This window comes from Salvia miltiorrhiza, chromosome 5, assembly GCF_028751815.1.
Source record: "Salvia miltiorrhiza cultivar Shanhuang (shh) chromosome 5, IMPLAD_Smil_shh, whole genome shotgun sequence".
Taxonomy (NCBI): Eukaryota; Viridiplantae; Streptophyta; class Magnoliopsida; order Lamiales; family Lamiaceae; genus Salvia; species Salvia miltiorrhiza.
Window position 1 is genome coordinate 50,883,494 of NC_080391.1, and position 11,225 is coordinate 50,894,718.

The following is an 11,225-nucleotide window of genomic DNA, read 5'->3' on the forward strand; positions in this document are numbered from 1 at the left end:
ATTATGAAGTTCACAACACACCCATATTTATAGGTGTTAAACCAAGTGTGAACGTCCGGTGTGAACGTTCACACACGTCCGGTGTGAACGTTCACACACGTCCGGTGTGAACGGAGGACAGTCAACTCCGGTGGCTTGAAGATGTCAAGTGTTATTCTCCCTCTAGGTTTCTTGGTCAACACACATAAGATATATCTAGAAGATATATTTACAACACTTCCCCTTGATTGACCAATCCCTAAAAAATGTTGCCTCATTAAAACCTTGCTAGGAAAACCCAATGGGACAAAACCTAGTCGAAGGAAAAAGAGTACAACTGCTTCCCCTGAACTTGAGATCATTGAATATCTTTGAGTCTACGTATGCCGATCTCGTGTACCAACTTTCTGAATGTCGATGTTGGTAATGCCTTGGTGAATAAGTCCGCCAGATTTTCACTTGAGCGAATTTGTTGCACGTCGATATCGTAACCCTTTTGAAGGTCGTGTGTGTAGAAGAGCTTTGGAAAAATATGCTTCGTCCTATCTCCTTTGATGTATCCTTCCTTGAGTTGCGCTATGCAATCAGCATTGTCTTCATATAAAACAGTTGGTTTGGCCTTTGATGAAGCTAACCCGCACGACTCTTGGATATGACTCGTCACATTTCTCAACCATACACATTCTCGACTTGTTTCGTGGATTGCAATGATTTCAGAATGATTTGAGGATGTTGCAGTCAAGGTTTGTTTCACAGACTTCCATGATATAGCAGTTCCACCACATGTGAAAATATATCCAGTTTGTGACTTAGCTTCATGTGGATCGGATAAAAATCCTGCATCCGAATACCCCACTAGAGTATTATCAGAATTTTCTTGATAATATAATCCAAGGTCAATGGTACCCTTTAGATAACGTAGAATGTGCTTAACACCATTCCAATGTCTCAAAGTGGGTGCAGAGCTAAATCTTGCTAGAAGATTAACAGAAAAAGCTATATCTAGTCTAGTATTATTAGCCAGATAAGTCAATGCTCCAATTGCACTTAGATATGGTACTTCAGGACCAAGTATCGTTTCACCCTCTTCAATTGGTCGAAATGGATCTTTCTTAGTATCAAGAGATCTAACGACCATTGGTGATGCTAATGGATGTGCATTATCCATATAGAAGCGTTTTAACACTTTTTCTGTATATGTGGATTGATGGATAAACGTACCTCCACGGATACGTTCCATTTGCAAACCAAGACAAAACTTTGTCTTTCCCAAATCTTTCATCTCAAATTCTTTCTTCAAATATTCAGCAGTTTTATTGAGCTCTTCAGGAGTCCCAATTAAATTTAAATCATCAACATAAACTGCTATGATTGCAAATCCACTTTCGGTTTTCTTAATGAAAACACAAGGGCAGATATCATCATTCTTGTATCCTTCTTTCAAAAGATACTCGCTCAGTCTATTGTACCACATACGACCAGACTGTTTCAACCCATACAACGATTTTTGCAGTTTAATTAAATACATGCTTTTGGGTTGTGACTGAAATCCTTCAGGAATTTTCATATATATGTCAGTATCTAATGACCCATATAGATAAGCAGTCACTACATCCATAAGGCGCATATCAAGCCTTTGTGACACAGCCAGACTAATCAAAAATCTAAAAGTAATAGCGTCCATTACTGGAGAGTATGTTTCCTCATAATCAATTCCTGGTTTTTGTGAGAAACCTTGTGCTACGAGTCTTGCTCTATATCTCGTAACTTCATTTTTCTCGTTTCTCTTTCTAACAAAAATCCATCTATATCCAACAGGGATTTTATATTCCGGAGTTAAGGCTATAGGCCCAAATACTTTCCGGTTATCACAGGAATTTAATTCCCTTTCTATAGCTTCTTTCCACTTTGGCCAATCAAGTCTCTGTTTGCATTGTGCAACAGATTTTGGTTCAGGATCCTCATTTAAAACTTGAAGAGCTATATGAAAGGCAAATATATCATCAACGATGATATTTTCTCTCTCTAGTATCTGATTTGAATGTAAATAATTTATTGAGATCTCATGATTTTCAGATACTTGTAATTCTTCAGGAATTACATCACTTTCATTTGATTGATTAGTCGTTTTCGTCATTGTTTGGTTTCCATCTTGCCCCTTTCTTCTTCTAGGCATAGAATCTTTGGAACCAACTGGTCGACCACGTTTTTGACGAATTTTGGACTCATTTGCTGCCAAAGCTATTTGTCCTTCAGGGACATCAATTTTAGCTGGAGTATTTGCAGCATGTATGTGAGATTGTGTCACTTTTCTTGTATCTACAAAAGCATCAGGAATTTGATTTGCAATCTTTTGCAAATGAATGATCTTTTCAATTTCTTGTTCACATTGATTTGTTCTAGAATCAAAATGTGATAAGTTTTTCTCATTCCAAGAGATTTCCTTGTGCTTTTCTGGATGTAGATTTATTCCTCCTAATGTTGGAAATGTCATTTCATCTAAATGACAATCTGCAAAACGTGCAGTAAATAAATCACCTGTTAAAGGTTCTAGATACCTTATAATCGATGGTGAATCAAATCCAACATATATCCCAAGTCTTCGTTGGGGACCCATTTTTGTACGTTGTGGGAATGCAATTGTGACTTGAACCGCGCAACCAAAAGTTCGTAAGTGAGAAACATCAAGTTCTCGGCCAAATATAATTTGCATTGGGGAGTATTCATGATTTGCTGATGGCCTTAGTCGAACTAATGTTGCAGCATGTAATATGGCATGACCCCAAACAGTAGTTGGTAGTTTTGATTTCATAAGTAATGGTCTAGCAATAATTTGAAGACATTTAATAAATGATTCCGCTAAACCATTTTGAGTATGGACATGAGCTACTGGATGTTCAATCTCAATTCCAATAGCCATACAATAGTTATCAAATGCTTGAGATGTAAACTCACCAGCATTATCAAGACGAATTCTTTTAATTGAATTGTCTGGGAATTGAGCTCTTAATTTTATGATTTGAGCAAGTAGTCTAGCAAATGCTGCATATCTAGTAGAAAACAAGCATACATGTGACCATCTAGAAGAAGCATCAATCAATACCATAAAGTATCGAAAAGGTCCACAAGGTGGATGTATAGGTCCACAAATGTCTCCTTGAATTCTTTCTAGGAAAGATGGAGATTCAGTATTAACCTTCGTATATGAAGGTCTAATAACTAACTTGCCTTGCGCACAAGCATCACATGGGAATTCCTTTGTAGAAAGAATCTTTTGATTCTTTATATTGTGCCCATATGAATTATTGATTATTCGGCGCATCATAGTCGCTCCAGGATGTCCAAACCTATCATGCCAAAGCTTAAAGCTTTTTGTATCATTGAACTTTACGTTCATGAAATGGTTTGTCTCAATTGCTTTTATGAATGTGTAATACATTCCAGAAGGTAGTGTTGCTAATTTTTCTTTTGTCAGCTTATAGCCTGAAACAAAAGAATTTATGCAAAGATATTCATTTCTACCTTTCACATAATTGTCTCGATGTGGTATCCATTATTTCGGATATCCTTGAAACTTAGTAAGTTACTTACTAAAGTGCAGGGCATTTTCAATATCTAATTTAGTATCATTTGGCAAAATGATACAAGCTCTTCCGGAGCCTTCAATGATTTTTGATGCACCTGATATTATGTTAACATTATTATCATCTAATGTCAACTTAAGGAAATACTTCTTCTTTTGAAGAATAATATGTGTATTTATTTACCAAGACAAATATCACAAGATTTCATATGATATTAATATATATGTTGTAAATATATCTTCTAGATATATCTTATGTGTGTTGACCAAGAAACCTAGAGGGAGAATAACACTTGACATCTTCAAGCCACCGGAGTTGACTGTCCTCCGTTCACACCGGACGTGTGTGAACGTTCACACCGGACGTTCACACTTGGTTTAACACCTATAAATATGGGTGTGTTGTGAACTTCATAATAACGATATTTGTATTCTGTACTATATTCTCTCGCTTCTCTCTAGTTTATAACACGTTATCAGCACGATAGTTCTAGTCCTCTCATCTTCCTTCGATCGTAAAAGGATTGGAGGTATGCCCTAGGAAAGAATTGTGTCTTTCCAATAAGGTACGACTAATTTTCTTTTCATCTGAATTTCAATCCGTATAATTTTAGTAATCATCTAAATCCAGACGAAAGAAACTTTGAAGTATTAGAATATTATACTGTTTAATATGTTTATATCAATAAATTGGCTTGGAAATAACCAGAAAACGGAATCATGGTAACATATATGCTTTGCATAAAAGAGATTGTTATTGAAATTTGTGCAAATTCCCCTTATATTTGTGGTTTGATGCAAATATGTTATATTTGTTTATTACGAATGATATAATTTTCGTTATTCTTGAAGAAATACAAATAATCCTAAAAGTTATATTTTGATGCTATTAAAATAGCATTTGTTTGATCATATTAAATTAGTGATGCATTTCGAATGATATTGATCTTAATCATTCCACCAAACAAAAGTGAATTTTGATTGGAATTTGGAGGATATAAAGTAAATTTTTGATCTGTACTTAGACGGAATATGTCATTTTATGTAAACTTGTATTTGATGTGGTATAAAAAGTCAATGTGAAATAGTAGATTTTAGAAAAATAATAAAGAAAAATATGAAAAGTTCACGCAAAATAGAAGACTATTTTTATCAATTAGCGCACATTCCCTAGAGCCAATATTTTGTCCTTCGAGTTTATTATCTGCTTTATTTGCTTTTCTTGTGTCTAGTTTTGATTTATCAAAATACATTAGTTTATTTGACTGAATATTGAGTGAGTATTTGTGTTGAATTATTCAATGTGTTATCATCATATTAGTTCCCCTGAATACGATATTTTGTTGGCTATATATATTGCAATTACATTGTTATAGTAACTTTTTGTAGAAGAGAATGATGCATTATCTTATTATATAATTTATTTTTCAAAAAAAAAACTTTCCTATTGTATTAATTGTTCATATTGTTAGCTATTTTTTGTATTTTTTGTGCAATTCTTCTTAAATTACAAAAAATTTAAAATATATAACTAACAATATGAATAATACAATTTAATAATTAAATCTTTTTATTCAAAAATAAATAAATTAATTAAACTTTTTTTCTAGTTTATAACTAATCATATTTGATTGCATAACATTATTCTTCGATTTTTTGCTCTTTATGTCATTGAATGATTGGCATTGCAGCGGATTGCTCTCTTTGTGGTAATTGGTTTGGCTTTCTATGCACAAGAATCTAGGTTTTAGAGATAAAGTGAAAGAAATAGGAGAATACTACACTTTATTTTCTCGAGAAATAAAGAATGAGACACGTAGTTTAGTTTTGTCAATTACCGTTTTATTTAACTCAGACCACTTTTATCAATTTTCTTAATTTTCATATAGAGCATTAAATGAGAGTTTATTTCGTGAACGAAGGAAATACATTCAAAAAGTTATACTCACTTCATCTCATTTTAAATGTCTTTCCATAATGGAATGTCCTATTATAAATATCTCATACTTTTTTTATAATATATTCTTTCTCTATATTTAATATTTAAATAATTTCCACAAACTCACTTTATTTACTTTCTACACATTTCTAAATCTTTATGCTCAAAAGTAATGGAACAGTTGTAATGAGACGAAAAGAGTACTACATATCTTTATAGAGGTGGTCTTAGGTGCAACCGGGTTGCACTCGCATGCATCCAGACCTTGACCTGCACTATATTCCAAACTTGTATCCTGACCCGAATCGTGTAAATAACACTATTCGATTATACAAATGATACCACGTATAAATGACACTATAACATTGTAAATAACATTGTGTATAATTGATACTATTTATGTAATACCCTGTTTCCTCGAGCTAAGTTTAGAATAATTTTGAACTTAGATTTAAGATGATTCACGCCGGATTGAGAAAAAGAATTTATTTAATTCCAACAAAAATGATTTACGAAAGCATTTGTAAATTTTCAAGTTATTTAAAAATTTTATTTTGTGCATTGCATATGATTCCTCTGCCGAGTGATTCCTCTGCCGAGTGATTCCTCTGCCGAGTGATTCCTCTGCCGAATGATTCCTCTGGCGAGTGATTCCTCTGGCGAGTGAACCCTCTGCCGAGTGATTCCTCTGGCGAGAGTGATTCCTCTGGCGAGAGTGATTCCTCTGGCGAGTATGATTCCTCTGGCGAGAGTGATTCCTCTGGCGAGTATGATTCCTCTGGCTAGAGTGAGTCCTCTGGCGAAAGCCATCTCGCTGCTCCCCGTGATTCCCCTGGTATCACCATTCCTCTGACATGACAGAGAAATCACCGTTCCTTTGACATGACAGAGAGATCACCTTTCCGCTGTACTGGCGAGCATACCTCTGCATTGACGAGCATTTCTCTGCTCCGGTGCGGAACTAATCTTTAGAGAGAGAGAAGTCAAAGCAAGTGGATAAACATAGTTAACGGATAAGATATTTTATACAAGTGGATAATTAAGCATGTGTTATTATCCAATACTTGATGGCTAAGTAAATGGGGTTAAATAAAACAACACCCTTCTATTTCATCCCTCATAACAGACGTCTCTTTTCTCTCTCTTCTCTCTCTCCTCTCTCGACTATCATCACCCAACACCATTGCTGAGATTACTCCACCCTTCTCGGCACATTCATTATCCCTTCTGTAAGAAGTTAAACCATCAACTCCTCATTCCAGCAAACAACAAGAACGAATCTCAACCGAAACCTCTTAAGGTTCCCTCTTGAGCCTTATCTCATTTACTCAACTGTAAATTCAAGCATATCAATGGTGTCATTCCAGTAAACCACCATACCAGTATAAGTTTTTGCAAGAAATTGTAAAGATGCAAACTTTATTCATATGCATACACTCTGTTCGTATATAATTTTACAAGCATGATTTTTTTAAAAAAAAGAAGGAAGAAAGGTTGAGTCTTGAACTTGGTTTGTGTTTGCTGTCGAGTAGAGAGTCGAGGGAGGCAGGGCACGGCGGCTGTGCCGCTGCTGCCCGGCCACGGTTGGAGAGAAAGAGGTGGGCTGGACTGGGTTGAGTTGCGTCGAGGTCAGGACGGCGGCGGCCTGGGAGTCATCGGCCATCGGGAACAGGGGCTGGGGCGGTGATTGAGCTTTCTGAGGGAGGCTAGGGCGCGGCGGCCCTGCCGCTGTCGCTCGGGGGAGAGAGAGAGAGGGAGTCGCAGTCGGCGGCAGCTTGCTGCTGTAGTCGCCGAAAACGGGCCAAGAGAGGGAGAGGCCGAGGGACGCGGCGGCATTTTCGTCGTCACCGAGGAGGAGAAAGATTAGGGGGAGTGACAAGGGTTCGAGGGAGAGGTGTTCTGGAGCGGCGCCTGTCGCTGGGGGTGGTGGCACGCGGCCGTGAGTCCGAGGAAGGGAGAGAGACTGAAGCGTGAGTGTGTGTGTGACTGATGTGTGTGTTGTGCGTGACTGATGAAGGGGAAGAAGGAGGAAAAGGTTGGGTGTTGGGCTAGGGCTGAAGTCAGTTGGGCCGTTTTTCTTTGTTTTATTTATAATTCCAATTATTAAAGAAAATCGAGTAAGATATTGTTGGTGTCCTTAACTCAAGAATTTTAGTTTTCAAATATTTACTATTAAATTTGAAAACCCGGCGTGATGAATCATAGTAGTTAAGCACACCCACTAAGACTTTAAGTTAGCTTCACGAGACCTATTAAGAATAGAATTTCTTGTAGGCTTTGTGGACCAAGGGGATTAGCGCTGCTTTCCCAAGACAAGTTATGTGATTATGATCTTCAGGCTTTGCCTATCCAGGTGGGCTTACTTTCCAAATGTATAAAGTATGATTGAGTTATTAAGCTCTAAATGTTTCAATGAAATGCAAATTATTTATTCAATGAAATGCAAATTGTTTATCCAATAAAATGTTTATGTGCACTCTGCTCTGTTTAAGGCTCGCCACAACGAATCAATTGAGGTTCTCTTATAGCCTAACACGTTATTTGAGAATTGTGTACACCGTTAGCTGACTCGGTGGGTTGATCTCCATTCGGGCACTAACTAAGAGGCGTTATAAGGGTGCTTGCTGGATGTGTTCCGAAGCATGTAATGTAAGGGTCTGTCTGGGTAGCGTCCCGAGGTCAAAGTAAACTTGTCTGGGTTACGCCCTCAGTTCAAGTAAATGGGAGAAATGGATCCGTCGGTGGCTAAAAGGTCCGGGATCACAGCGAGTAACAGAAAGGGAGTGTGACATGTGCGCACAAATGAAAGAAATGTTTTAACATGCTTAGAAGTTCTTTCAATTTAAAACCTTCTAAGTCATGTCAAGTATAATTGGATAAACTGCTCTTTACGAAAATATGATATGTTTCAGAAAATGCATGCCCACTAAGTACATTAGTACTTAGCCCAAAATTACTTTCAAATGTTTTCAGGTTGGCTGGCTGGTGCTGACGGGACGGAGCTGAGGCTAGGGTCAAATTCCGATTTTAGACTTCCGCTGTAGCAATCACTCATATCCGTATTTTGTTATTCCAACTTAAGATCTTCATGTAAAATTTCAAATGATATACTTGACCGAGCTTAGACTCTTCACTACTGAATTTATGCTAATGAATGTCGGTTGTCAGAAGCATGAAACAAAACTTGTGATCCAAAGGTGCATAGCCCGAATCTCAAATCCTATTTCGGTTATAACAAGGTCTTCCCCTTGTTTATTTCTATGAATTAGTTGCACCTCGATTTTATTTATTCATTTAAGAATTGGGGTGTGACAATTTATTTATACAAATGACACTAATCGTGTAGATAACACAATTCGATTATACAAATGACACTGCTTATAATTGACACTATTTGGTTATAAAAATGACACTATACTGTTTTAAAATGTTATAGTGTCATTTGTATAATCGAATAATGTCATTTACCCGATTTGTGTCAGGATGTGGGTTCAGATCAAGATGTGAGTCAGGGTTTGGATGATGGTGCAACCGGTTACATCCAAGTTTTTGTGATTATTATATTGCTAATCTAATTAGTTTATAATATATGTTAACAAATTATTCCTTTCGTCTCAATTAACTTAATCAATATTTTTTTTGGACCGTCTCAATTAAGTTGATCAATTTTTTTTTTATATGGAATAAATATAAGTAAGAAACTGATGCGTTCGTAAATAATCCCATAATTAAAGCTAGATGATAATTGATAAAAGCAATAAAGAGAGGTTTTTATTATTGGAGAAGAGTTGTAAGTACAAATAAAGAGCTAGAATGAATCCCCCATTCTATGTACAAGTGCCCTGTTTATAAGAATGAGAGTAACCCTAAGACTTTTGGGCCCTTTAGACCTTTAAAGCCCATTAGCCCAAACCCCCCTAATACTGCTCTACAGCCTGGAATCGAGCTATCAGAGCTGGTGCGTTCCAGAGCTGGGATATGCCCGAATTGGTGTGCCCAAGCTAGTGATGTCAGAGCTAAGAGACGGAGCCGAGCTTGCCCAGCCGAGAGTCAAATCAATCATGAACCAAATGTCAGAGATGACCATAATAATAATAATAATAATAATAATAATAATAATAATAATAATAATAATAATAATAATAATAATAATAATAATAATAATAATAATAATCAGAAGTATTCATGTTCTGATGGACACATCGCTGATGTATATTTTACTCATCATCAGAAACATCTAATCATTTATTCACTTAATTACCAAACACAATTAAAAAATATTAATTTCTTAAATTTCGTATAAAAAATAAATTGATCAACTTAATCGGAACAAATAGAGTATATTATTGCATAGAGTGCAATAAATATTTATGATATGTCAATAGTTTGTTTGCTTCAAAAAATCTAAGGCATGCACAGGGTAAAAAAATCGATTTCTATTCCAAATATGTGTGATTTTATATCCCACTTCACTAATCAAACCTCATACACAAAATAATAAAAGTTATTGAGTATATTGAAAATTATTAAATAAATTCGATTATACAAATGACAGAATATTGGTATACAAATAACAAACGAACTTCCTACCTATTTCCGTTAAAAACTTCTATACCAAAAACCAGGGGCGGAGCCAGACTTCCGATTTAGAGGGGTCCAATTTTTTTTTTAAATAAAATTAATAATTTAATTAAAAAATAAAAATTAAATTAAATTAAATTTAAATTAAATGATAATCAATAACACAATTAGAATATTATTTAAATTACATAAAATATATTCATTTTAACCAGGGGGCTTAGCCCACTGGCCACCGGGTCCTCACTTAAGTTAAGTGACCCGGGTTCGATCCTTCTTGGGAGCGAATATGGAGATTGGAGATATAAGGTGGATTTTGGTGAATGGAAAGATAAGGTGGTTCTTGGAGTGGATGGGGGAACTAATTACTAACATCTAACATGACTTTGTCCGATCAAAAAAAAAAAAATTCATGTTACGATGTAATTTCCAATAAAATTACTAAATATTAAATACTCCCTCCGTCCCATTAAAGTCGGCTACATTCATTTCGGCACGGAGATTAAGAAATGTATTGTTATGAGTTAATTAAGTGGTCCATATTTTTAAATGACTTTTGTTTATCTTAATGGTTTAATTAGTAAATCTGCCAACAACCACCACCACCACCACCATCGCCAGCAACTCGCCGTCGCCGGCGACCGGAGCACCACCACCACCACGCCATCCTCCACCATCACTAACACCACCAAAAAACTTCTGACCGGAGCACCACCACCACCACCACAAATCTTGCAAAAATTTCAAGAAATGAAAAGGAGAAGAGGAGATCTGAAACCAGAATCAACGATCGGCGAGCTTCGAACTCGACGATTCTGCCATCCTCCGCCTTCTTCCTCACCGTTGGATCGCATACCCGAACAACCACCACCACCACCATCGCCAGCAACTCGCCGTCGCCGGCGACCGGAGCACCACCACCACCATCGACGCCAACAACCACCACCCTTAATCTCCAAACCCTAAAAATTCAAAATTTCCCCTCAATCTCCAAATCTGAAGGAAGCGGCGCTACCTGGAGAGGCAAATCGGCGGCGGCGGCAAAGCCCTAGCCCCAAATCGGAGAGGCAAGCGACTGGAAAGGCGGAGCGGCAAAGCCCTAGCCCCAAATCGAAGAGGCAGCGCCGACTGGAGAGGCGGAGCCTT